The 12,152-nt window shown below is 37.2% G+C and overlaps 1 protein-coding gene across 7 annotated transcripts in view; it reads left to right on the forward strand.

Moving 5' to 3' along the window:
• The window catches only part of SIPA1L2 (signal induced proliferation associated 1 like 2), a 152,088-nt gene that overhangs the window by 24,964 nt on the left and 114,972 nt on the right, over nucleotides 1-12,152 (forward strand). For all 7 annotated transcript variants that reach the window (XM_037392334.1, XM_037392337.1, XM_037392342.1 and 4 more), the window contains exon 2: nucleotides 6,062-6,134. The gene's annotated coding sequence lies outside the window, so the exon portion shown is untranslated. The remainder of the gene's footprint in view (nucleotides 1-6,061; nucleotides 6,135-12,152) is intronic.

Consider the following 12,152-nt stretch of genomic DNA (forward strand, 5'->3'; position numbering starts at 1 on the left):
GCAGCATAAAATTAAGAAAGAATATCGATTTAGAAGGAAAACTCTGTTCACAAGTCAATGAATTAAAGAATTGTGGTGTCTAAAGGATTTTACAAGCTTTAAAGCAAAGATACTGCCTTGTATAGCTTACATCTAGGGCCTTTGAAAAAACACTTGGGAGTGTGTAACAGCAGGAACTACATGGAAGAAGGAAAGACAGAGGGTGGAGTTTGGGGAGAACTGGAATGCAATGCAAACGAAGTGAACACCTGATCAGGGATATCTGTTGTTTTCTGCAGTCCATGCTTTTGTTACATTTCACTTTCTGAATGTTGGTGCCTGTTATTTTTCTGTGTCTCCTTTTACAGAGCTAAGGGGGGAAAAATAGGTTTGTCAGTCTTGTATATAGCTTGCTTATTGTGTATCTTTGTTTTGTCTCACAGGAAAGCACGCTGCTACTTCCTTAACCTTATTGTTTTCCATTTCTCAGTCAGTGTTTCAAAAAGAAGCAGCATTTCTCTGAAATCAAGAATTACAATAGATTTCATGTATGAAACACCTGGGCAGTAGGAAGTGAAACAGAACTTTTTAGCTCTCACTGTTTTATGGCAAGATTTCTGTTGCCTTTCCTTCCTGTAAACACAAGTAGTCACTTGGAGTGGGAAATAGGCTGTTTACAGGATATTTTTCTGCATGAAAGGAAGGAAAAGTGCCTTTACAGAGATCAGCCTATTGTGTTGGGAATATTGGAAGTTGTATGGAGCTAAATTGAGTTTAGTGTTTGGAGGGGAAATACGCAGCAAAATACATGTAATCAGTCTTTACCGTGTGAAGTGCTAGGTGCCCTCATCAGCTGCTGAAATCAAAGCGGCAGTTAGGACATGGCATGCGCTTTAATTTTAATTTACAAATCCTAAGTGTAACCTGTGATCATTGCGAGAACTTGATCAGATATAGGCTAAACTTGAAAATAAAAACTAAGAGCTTATGGCATGGGGCTTTTTTGTAAAAACAAGCACTTTTGATACTTGTACTTTTCATTACTGCTTCAAGTTACTTTTGCATATCTGTATTCCAGCTGGCTGTCTTTGAAATACAGTGTCTTTGATAAGGAAATGTCATAATTTGATTTTTCTTGAAAGTAATGACTTCAAATGTACATGTAGAGTGTATATATTTTCAAAGTTCTGCTTCACCTGTGAAATATGTTAACTATAATTCTGTTATGAATTGGGATACTTGCCTGTGTTATAAAATTATTTTCTGTGAATAGTTATTTGATTTTCATTTGTTTTCTGTAGCACCAACAAGAACCTTTATCATCAGTAAGAACTGTGGATTAGGTATTTAAATTCTTCTTAAGCATTATAGAATAATCTGGCTTTCCTGACATCTCAGATGTGTGTATAAGCTGATAGGACAGACAATGGCTTTGTAGATAAAACTGAGCAGGGTAGGGGAAAATATGCATGCAGTATTACTTGTCTGTTAGCTGTACCTATTTTGTCTCTTTTGTCCGTTGTTCACACAGAAATTCTACTGTCTGGGCATTTCAGTCTAATTTGGCAAATAAGACTGAGCATGTGTACGTGTGTATGGAAATGGCAACTGAGAGGGGTCTGTCTTCGGGGTCTGTCTTGGTCAATGTGGCATGTGCCTTGTGTTTGTCCTTATGGAAGAAATAGAATCCTTCCTTTGCTGCATGTGTGTGTTTTTGTGTTCTTCTAAGCCAGAAATGTCTGGTTGTTTGCTTTCTCTCTCTATTTTTTAATTCCTTCTTCATTCTAAGTAGAGAGTTACTAAAAGAGCTACTGCAGTCATGAACGAGACTTTATCTAGGTGTAGAGGAAAGCATGAGGTTTCTTCTTAAAAGTTTGGAGTCTTGAAGAAACAAATGCCAATAGCATCCTACAATCTAGACCAAATGGCTCACAAAGCATTAGCTAGTCTTTGTGGCGCTATGTCTTAATTTATTTTGCTCAACGACATACCATTTTGAACACAGTATTTTTTCAAAATGAATGGGATCTCGGATGTAATTACATTTTTGTCCTGTATATTCTTTAATGAGGAAACCATTAGGTTTATATTTCACATGTAAGAAATGTTTTTCTTTGTATGTTGCAAATGTAATATATCCAGCTTCATTTTGTATGTGTAGGAGTTTGAATTACACTTTTCTAGTACATTTGCAAGGCTTATCTTTCAGAGATTCACTATGGCTTCTTCCTTCCCATGAAAGTTCTCCTATATTCCCTCGGATACCCTAGCAGAAATACAGCTCCTTTACTACGAGTTGAGCATGTCCAGGGTACATTGGACCTACTGTGTAGATTGACCACAGGAAGCTGGTATTCTGGTCATACTGAACTTGCTGTGGAGTTTCTCTCTGCAGTGACCATCTGTACAGTGTTTCAGAGCATGAGGAAGCCTCCTTGTAAGTAGGCTGTCCTGGCTAGGGTGCTGCCCATTTGCCCATTCTTTCTGGAATCAGTTTCTATTGCTTAGCTGAAACTTTTTGAGTATAGAAAGAAAATGTGCCGGGAGAAAATCAGATGTCTGGTACCGATATTATTCTCTCTCACTTTTGCTATGATAACAAAATAGGAATAGAAAATACTAAAAGATTGGACATAAGTAATACCAAAGATCTGTGCAGAAAATTCATGTTTTTGTGGTTGAAAATAAGGTGCAGTGCATGGCAGGCAACGGTTTTATGAATGACTGACCTTTTGCCAAACAGGAATATTAATAACGATGGGCCTTCCTAATCTACTTAGGAATTACTTCTACCTGTGTTGCAGGTATCTTTTTATGTGAACTCTCCTGTGCCTTGTCATTGGCGAAGTAGGCTTCCTCGTCGCTGTAGAAGCAAGGCTCTAGTTTTCAAATCCAAAGGACATTTCAAAAAAGAAAAGACTAACAAACCAGAAAATGAAATGCATGTATTAATTCCTGGAGAGAAAAACCGATGCCGGTGGGACTCAGATATCCAGGAAAACAGATGTATGATAATTACTTTACGCTCAGGAGTTTTGTGATATCTAATGCTACAAATACGTTTTAAAGTACGTTCAAGAAAATAAGCATAGTTACTCCTGTTTTCTGGTTTAGAATTTGTTGCTTTATGTGAGTTTGAAGGAATATACATTAAGTGTTGAGTATTTCTTTTTTTCCCCATTTAGAGATCTTTGTGAATGTAGGGGCAAGATTTTGGGGAAAAAAATCTTAGAATGGTAGTGAAATCATGAGTTATTTGAAAAATGTATTTAAATTATTTGTCTTCTCAATTCTTAAATAATCTTTTCTTGATGCAGTGTTCTGTATGAGAACTTTGGATTAAAAAAAATATATATGTGGACAAAGCCTTGTGTTTTCCCATTTGGCTGCCTTACAAAAGAACTACATAAATCTCTAAATCCTACTTTACTTTGTGGATCAATTGATTCCACTTTCAACTGCCATAAATAGGCAATCTGGAAATTGTCTTCGAGACAGATATTTTGAAGCTTGCTCTTCTAGTGATTTGCAATGTGTGAAGATATCATTTTTTTAGTAAGACATTAATAATGGAATTTTCATAAAATTATTTATAGAAAATGGAAACCAGTTTCTTCTTGAAGACTGACCAAATTCCATAGCCATTCTAAAAAATCTATTTTCCATTTTTGCAGTTGCTTTCTTGTCATGTATTTACTTTTCTGGTTCTCCCTCTGGCCGATACTTCCTCTCATGCAGATAATATAATTTATGAATCCAGAGGCTCCTATTGGAAAATAAACATGTATTTTGGTTATTCTTATCCGTCTGGAGACAGTTATAGGGTTTTTTGTTTGTGTGCATATATATTTGATTTAGTTTATGATTAAATTTCAGTTTTACTTTGGAACAAATGTGTCTCACAGTGACACTGTGAAACTGCAGTATGGACTTGTACCTATATAGAACTATGTGTATCTCTTATAAATTGTGATAATCCTTGTTTTAAATTGTTGTCCGTTTGTCAGATTGGACTGAAATACGTGCCAGTTGCTGCCCCTGGACCACTGTGTTCAGCTTTGGGCCCCTCACTGCAGGGGGATGTGGAGGGGCTGGAGCGTGTCCAGAGCCGGGCAGGGGGCTGGGGCAGGGGCTGGGGCACCAGCCTTGTGAGGGGCGGCTGAGGGACCTGGGGGGGTTGGCCTGGAGAGGAGGGGGCTCAGGGGGGGCCTGATCGCTCTCCGCAGCCACCTGACAGGGGCCGTAGGCAGCGGGGGTCGGTCTCTTCTCCCGGATAACGAGCGACAGGACGAGAGGAAACGGCCTCACGTTGCGCCGGGGGAGGTTTAGGTTGGGTATCGGGAAAATTTCTTCACGGGAAGGGTGGTGAAGCGTTGGGACAGGCTGCCCAGGGAGGTGGTGCCGTCGCCACCCCTGGAGGTGTTTAAAAAATATGTAGATGTGGTGCTGAGAGATGTGGTTTAGTGGTGGGCTTGGCAGGGCAGGGGTAGCGGTGGGACCTGATGAGCTCAAAGGGCTTTTCCAACCTAAGCAATTCTGTGATTGTACAAAGATAGAATTTTTGCTCCCAACAATAACATAGATGAGAAATCTGTCCTATTGGACTATCTTTCATTCTTCAGCTGTTTGTTTTACTGTATACAAAGATTGTTTAGAATTTGGATACTCTTACTTCTTACGGGTTTTAGGTGGTGTTACTGTGTTCCCAAGTTCGTTCTTCCAGGATTTGTGAATAAAATGTTAAAAAAGTTTATCTCTGGCTTTAGTTTCAGCTTTTGCTTGAGTGAGGTTTATGTTTGAAATCTGTCTTCATCAGATGTTATTTTGGGGTTAGGAATGAGATTTTTCTTAATTTTTTTTTTACAAATTGTGTCTTCTGTTGGCAAACAGATTAGTTATCTAATGATACTGGTCAACAGTACTACTGGTATAGTTTAGTTTTGGTTTAGTTTTTTCCATAAAGCTGCACTGGTGAAAGTTTTTGCTCAAGCTCTAGGTTATAACTACACCAGGAGTTTTTTGCTAGTGTGAGCATACTTAGTTTTGTCCAGGCCTAAAATGAGGTTAATAGTATACTGTCCTGCATTCCATCGGTACGGGCTTTTTGTTTGTTGCTGGTGTCTATAATACATACATTTGCAGTTGAGTTAGGATTTTGAGGCTTTGTGTTCTTTTCCATTGTATGCACTATTCTGTGAAGTACTTACTAGAATTATTTTTATCCCTATGGTGGTGATTTAGTACAGGAAATAACATCTGTTCCTGCTGTGTGTGTTTTTCTTTTTTTCCTTTCTTTCAATATGAATGTAACATTGTGTATTTTCAAGCTAGATGTTACTATCTGAGGTCATGCTAAAAGGAACTCCCTTTGAAACTGTTAGCGCAGATGTAAAATAGGTAGCCAGATCACCTTATTGGTACATCATGGTTTTATGTTCTCTATCTCTGTATGTTGATCAGACAGACCTCTCTAAAATATTTGTACTTTACATGTACTTTTATTTTACTTAATTTAGAAGTAATAGTAAAAATGTCAAATGTAAAGTTTGCAGTGTTGGATACTTTATTGGCTGGAAGTCATCCCACAGATTCTCATAGAATGCTTCTAAACTTTTTTGATGAACTGACTACTGTCTTCCCTCAAAACATTTTGTGTAATTTCATGAATTTTTCTCATCTTTGTAATTGAAAATATTATTAGGCTACTTGCTTTTTATGTTATGGTTTTAGGAATAGCTGTGGACCCTTTATCATGACCTTTGAAGCAGAGCCATAATGAAACAGTCTAATGGTTCGGCAGCTACTGGTTCATGACCTCTTCCCCTAGCAAAGTTTTTTTTCCATTTATTGCTGGGAAAGCACACAGATAAAAGCTTTAAATTCTCTGTTGCAACACATAACATGTGGTATGTGTTACACTATGATGAATTTTAAAGCCACTGATGTGTTCTGGATACTTTGTTTTCATGTATATTTTACATAAGTGTTCATTTATGATTATTGTTTTTACTTACTCCTTAGTATCGTAAGTGCACATGTTCAACTGAAAATAACCCCCAAACCTCTCTCATTTGAATTGCAGGTATCTCCATTTTACTGATACCGGAAAAAAAGTGACTCAAGTTGGCATCCTTTGGGAATCCTTCTAGCCAAAGGTATGCCTAATTTCTAACTAGTGACAAATATCTTTTTAGTATGTTTGGAGTATTACCTGACCTCTTAAATAACATGGCAGCTGTGCTACTGTCTGTCTTGATGTTTGACATCTCACAAACTGAATTTCCTGGGGATATCTAAGGCATCTTAACAAACCCATAAGAGAATCGTTTATATGGCTCAGTGTACAAGTGAAGTTCAGTCTTTTTTGAAATGCGTAACTTGGCAGGTTGCCTCTCATTAATATTGACGCGTATGGTACGATCACTTTGAGCCAATGCTTATTATACAGCTGTTATTCTACAGAAGGATTCCTTAATATATTGAATAAGTTAAAAATAAAATCATTATTTCGGTGATTTGGAAATTCTTAGCTTGGTCTTCCTCTGGAAAAGAGCTAATATGACCAGAAATAGACACTAGCATAATATGCTGAAAGAGTGTCCTTTGTAAGGGCTAATTAAGCTACTTGTAGAAAATTCTGAGCCCGCAGCTGCCAAAAATCATGACATCTTGATGTTTCCTGTAGCAAGAATTAAGAAGTACAGTCATACTCCTATAGCTCTTAACTCTGCAAAACTCCTTGATCTATTCTAACTGGATTGCTTTATAGTTCTAGTGTATGGCTCAGGTTTAGAAATACTTCATGTTGGCTGAACACAATCTGTCATTTAATGAAGATACGCTCCCTGCAGCACAGTGAAGAAATAATTAATGTATTGGGGGATGAACACATTCCCGTCCCTGTGTGCAGGCATGTTTAGTTTGGAATAAAACCTGCTTGTGGGGATTTATAGATAAATTGTTTACTTTCTGCAGCATGAAAACATTTGGGGACTATTTCAATACAAACTTGAAAAACGTGATCAAATTCATTTGTTCTGTTTTCACTCCAGGGGTTCACCAAGAATACCGTAATCTAGAGCGAAATCTGCCACATATGTAATTCTTCAGTTAATATTATTACCTAGTAATCTGGTCACTGTCAGACATTATAAATATGTACTGTAACTGCTTTTGTTTGGAGTATCATACTGATAGTTATAAAAAGTGGGAAATAAATTGTGTATAATTGTGTGAGACTTCAGTAAGAGTTTTAGAAGTATGCTTAGTTGCTTGTGGTCCAGATGAAAAACTTTCAGTCTTTTACAAACCAAAGAAAACTAACTGAAAAGTAAAACGATGATTGCAAAATTAGCAATATGGATTTCTCATATTAAAAGGTGACAGAGATAGTAGCAAGAGGGAGAAGTAGTTGTGGAAGATCTCTTTTTTAGAGAAGAAATAGAATAATAGTACAGGGCTACAGTATGCTTTGTGGCTCATTCAACATTCCTGGGGCAGTCTAATGTCAAATGTGTATCAGAGGTGTGTACCAAAAATTAAAGGTAAGAGGTATTAAATGTTTGTTGATGTGAGGCTACACTTTGATATAATTCAGGATTTCACAATTTTACAGCTGCTGTAGGAGAAAGTAGGTAAGGAAAATGCTGAAAAGTTTTCTTTAAGAGAAGCTCTTAATATTTTCCTACTTTCATGTTAGCACTGAAATTACCTTTCAATGAGTATTATGGGAAGAAGTGCTGTACTCGTGTTCCTTCTTTTCTATGTAATGGACAGATTTTTAAGGGGTGGGGAGGTGGCAAGGTGAGCCCCTTCTGCCTCCCTTCTTTCTGTATTAATAATATTATGAGGCTATGATCAATGTGAAATCATATCAAACTTAAAGCAGACACAGAAGTTTTAGGTAATCTTCTAAACTAGGCTGCTAATTTTTGTAGTAGTCGCTTTTTCTCTTCTTTACAAAGCACCAAAATAAGGAATTATATACTTTTATACCAAGAAAAGTAAGTGAATGTTCTGAGAAACTAGTCTAATTTAGCTTTTTCCCTGATTATTGTTACAATTGAAATGCTGTGTTTTGTAAGAGTAGATTTTTATAGAAACAAACTATAAATTATATGTGATATATGAAGTGTAACTTATTTAATATAATTTTCTTCTTGTATTCATTCTAGTCTCTTCATTTGCAATTTTTTCAAGCACCTTCTGTAGTAAATACAATGCTGTGTGCTCTTTGTTCTTTTTACACAGGAAGAATGTAAAAGATCATTCGTGAAGCTGGTTAGAAACTTCTCTTTTCTGGCAAAAACTTACTTTGCCTGATCCATTTTTTTCTTAAAATACCCCTTTTTTGAGACAGGAAAATAAAACTAGAGTTTTGTGTTTGGTTTTGGTTGTGGTTTTTTTTTTTTTTTTTTAATGGAACTGTCCCAAAATCTTTTTAGTTTTTGTAAGTTCAACACCAAGCTATGTTTGCCTAGGAAGCAAACAAAGCTTGTAAAATCTGGTGTGCAAGCATCTAATGTCCATGCTGGCCGCCAGCTTTTCTGACTAGGCTGTAACTGGTGTGAGGCAATGTTTTTCTTTCTGACTGAGCCTGGTGTAGTGATGCAGTTCCCATGACAGACATCTACAACATAAACAAGATACCTGACTAGGGAGGTCAGCCAGACATGGGAGACAGAGCAGAAAGAGAGCAGAATTACTAACAACAGCTGCTTGTGAAGTACCCATGGCTGTTGAAGATACAGGACAGGGCTATCCATCCAGAATATTCCAGTATTCCAAATGCAGGCTTGAAGATAATTGCTGCCTTATACTTTATAGTACTCTACATGCAATTGCAGTTTGTACTTCTTTTCCTCCAGTCTAGTAGTTTTCTCTCTGCATCATGTTGATGACATCAGTAAAACTTTTAACTTTCATTTTCAGCTACATATTGTTTCCAGGAGAAAAAAAAATCTGAAAGAAGAATTGATTTTTTTTAAATTTTTATTTTAAATTTGTTATGCATTCAGAAATTTGTAGTAAAGATAACTGCTTTTGGATTCTGTATAGGTTTGTCAATCTATTCAAAGAATCATAGATTTAAGAGAGTCTGAATAATTGACCTTCCTTGCCAGTGGTTTGGCATGGTTGGCTTATGCTTTGATGCAAGAAACAAAATTGAACTTTCTGACCAGCCACCTGAGTCCCTCTGCCCTCTGTGCACTACAATATTTAAACTGGGTGGATGCTCAATAGCTACATGTTACTGTATATCAGGTTTGAAGTGGCTTCCTTTGCTCACATGAACTTAATAGTTTCTTTCCACTTCTCATCTAAGACTCCATTTTTCAATAAATGGTCTGTTCCGTAATACGGAATAAGATCACCAGACTCTTGTGTTGCTGAGCCTGATGAAGCTCTGCTATATTAATAGCAGTGTAGAACATACCTCTGAAAATTTTACCTACTACTTTTCATATAAGCAGTGTGTTTTGTTTCAGAATTAGTCAGACTGAGAGGACAGTATTTTAACATATTTGGTATTATGTGTTGTCAAGAATATCTGCATTTGCATAATGCTAATTATGTAGTAAATGAGAACTTAACTCTGCTAAATCTATTTTAGTATTGTATGATAACTGCTAGTACTGTATGTGCTGTATCTTTTGGCTGTACAGTTAGCTAAGGCATAGTAGCTGTTCAAAGAATTCTGGCAGAAGCTGGAAAACAATTTATAATTCTTACTTGCTCTCTCTGTGGTTCAGAGTAATAGTAGTTGTAATATAATAATGCTGCAAAAAGAATGAAGATTACAGATGTCTAGTCTTGCATGTATTAATATACTGATGAGATGCATTGTTTTTCCTTCATAATTTGCAAGGTATGTGACACAAGAAATACTGTTTTTTAGAGCTGGGGGCAGAAAACTGTGGTTTTCTCATCCATGAACCAAATACACATTGATTTTTATTTTTTGGGATGTTTTTTGTTTGTTTGTTTTTCCATATATCCTACTAAAATGCTTATGTCGAAATAATTCTCTTGGTGTATCTTAAAATTATGGTAGTACTGGTACTGATACTGATTAGCAGTTTTGGTAATCCTGATTTTGAAATGTGTAAACCTAGAGTATTTTGTAGACCATAAGAAATTTTTTTCTATCATAAGTACAGGCATAAGGAGATGAAAAGAAAATCAATCTCATTGTAGAAAGCTGTAGTGGTTTTGTACCTGAAGGAAGTTAAGTAGTAATAGTAGCACTAAAATAAAAAAAAAATATTTGAAGTTTGTTTCTGTTTAAGGGGTATTTTAGAAATGGTCACACAACTCTAAATGCTTGAGAAATGTTTACAGTTGCAGGTATTTAAAAAGGAATCTGAATTACTTGTATTAGGATGTTTAGCTCTTGCAGCTGCACAGGCCTGCGTTATGTCTGTAGGTATACTGTTAAGGCAGAGGAACAGATACTAAAATTAGAGGCTGTACATCCACATAGAATATATAAATGACAGATTTAAGTGATACACTTACCCATGCTTACCTAAGTCATCATCTACTTCCTGGGTGACCTTTTGATTGGTAGCATGTGTCCAAATATATTAAGCGAATATAGAATCAATAAACATAAATGCAGCATTTGGTCTTAGTTTTGCATCCAGTGGCATGTTTTGTTTTAGTAATAGTAATAAATAAATAAGTCCACCACTCCTCCACCTTTAGTTACTGATAAACTGAACCACCACTTATTTCGTATTTCTGATAATTATTGTATAGGGACACATGTACATAGGACAACATATCTGATTTTAAGTTTGGCATTTTGGTAGTGTATCTGTGACCTGGGAAAGAACCTGCTTCTAAAGGCTTATGCATTTATGTGAATTACTGAAAATCTGAAGTATTGAGAGTTTGTTTGTGGTGTTGATAGTTACAAATGGTGGTAGATAGAACAATACAGCTCACATATAAACATACCATATTTTCAGAAACTAATGCAAAGAAAGAAAGTATAGCAGTAAATCCGATCCAAAAAATTACATAGATTATAATGTGATACAACTTTTTCATGGAGAACATGGCACACATTTTGTGCAAAGAAGATTGTTACCAGAAGCTGAACTGTACTGGACAAACCACAGAATTGCTGAGGTGGGCAGGCATCTCTTCAGATCACAGAATCACAGAAAGGTCGGGGTTGGAAGGGATCTCTGGAGATCATCTAGTCCAACAGCCTGCTAAAGCAGGTTCACCCAGAGCAGGTTGCACATTATTGTGTCCAGGTAGGGACTCCACAGCCTCTCTGGGCAGCCTGCTCCAGTGCTCTGGCACCCTCAGGGTAAAGAAGTTCTTCCTCATATTCCGGTAGAACTTGTGTTTCAGCTTGTGCCCATTGCCCCTGGTCCTGTTGCTGGGCTCCACTGCAAGGAGCCTGGGCCCATCCTCCTGACACATACCCTGTAAGATACCTGCATGTTTTGATAAGATCCCCCTCAGCCTTCTCCTCTCCAGGCTGAACAGGCCCAGCTCCCTCAGCCTCTCCTCGTAAGGGAGATGCTGCAGTCCCCTGATCACCTTCACTAGCCCTCCCCAGTAGTTCCTTGTCTGTCATGAACTGGCGAGTCTGGAGATGGCCACAGCACTCCAGATGTGACCTCACCAGTGCTGAGTAGAGGGGGAGGATCACCATGTTCCTCCTGATGCACCTCAGGGTCCCATGGGCCTTCTTGACCACACAGGCACGCTGCTGGCTCATGGGCAACTTGCTTTCCACCAGAACTCCCAGGTCCTGCTCCACAGAGCTGCTTTCCAGCAGGTCGACTAATAAGTGAAAAATAACTAGCTGGAAATGCAGATAAACACATACCATTTTTGTCAATAGCAATGTGATATGTTTAGTAATCCCATATGATGTCTGATGTCTCAAATATCCCTTTTCAATCTCCAAATTGTTATTTTTTTCCTCTGTGAGAAGAATTAAAATATACTTACTCAGGTATAAATAAAATACCAAGCTGCTTTATTTTTCAAGGCATGGTATGCTATATACTTCAGTTTTGGAGTGGTACATAGTCATAATCTTTCTTCTGTCACCCAGGAGAAATTATTAGATCACATAATCCAAAATACTATTAATACTGTTTGTTTGTTTTTGCAAAATCATATCAATCTGCAGAGTTGGTCTTGCT

Source organism: Falco rusticolus, chromosome 6 (genome assembly GCF_015220075.1).
Source record: "Falco rusticolus isolate bFalRus1 chromosome 6, bFalRus1.pri, whole genome shotgun sequence".
NCBI classification, from domain to species: Eukaryota; Metazoa; Chordata; class Aves; order Falconiformes; family Falconidae; genus Falco; species Falco rusticolus.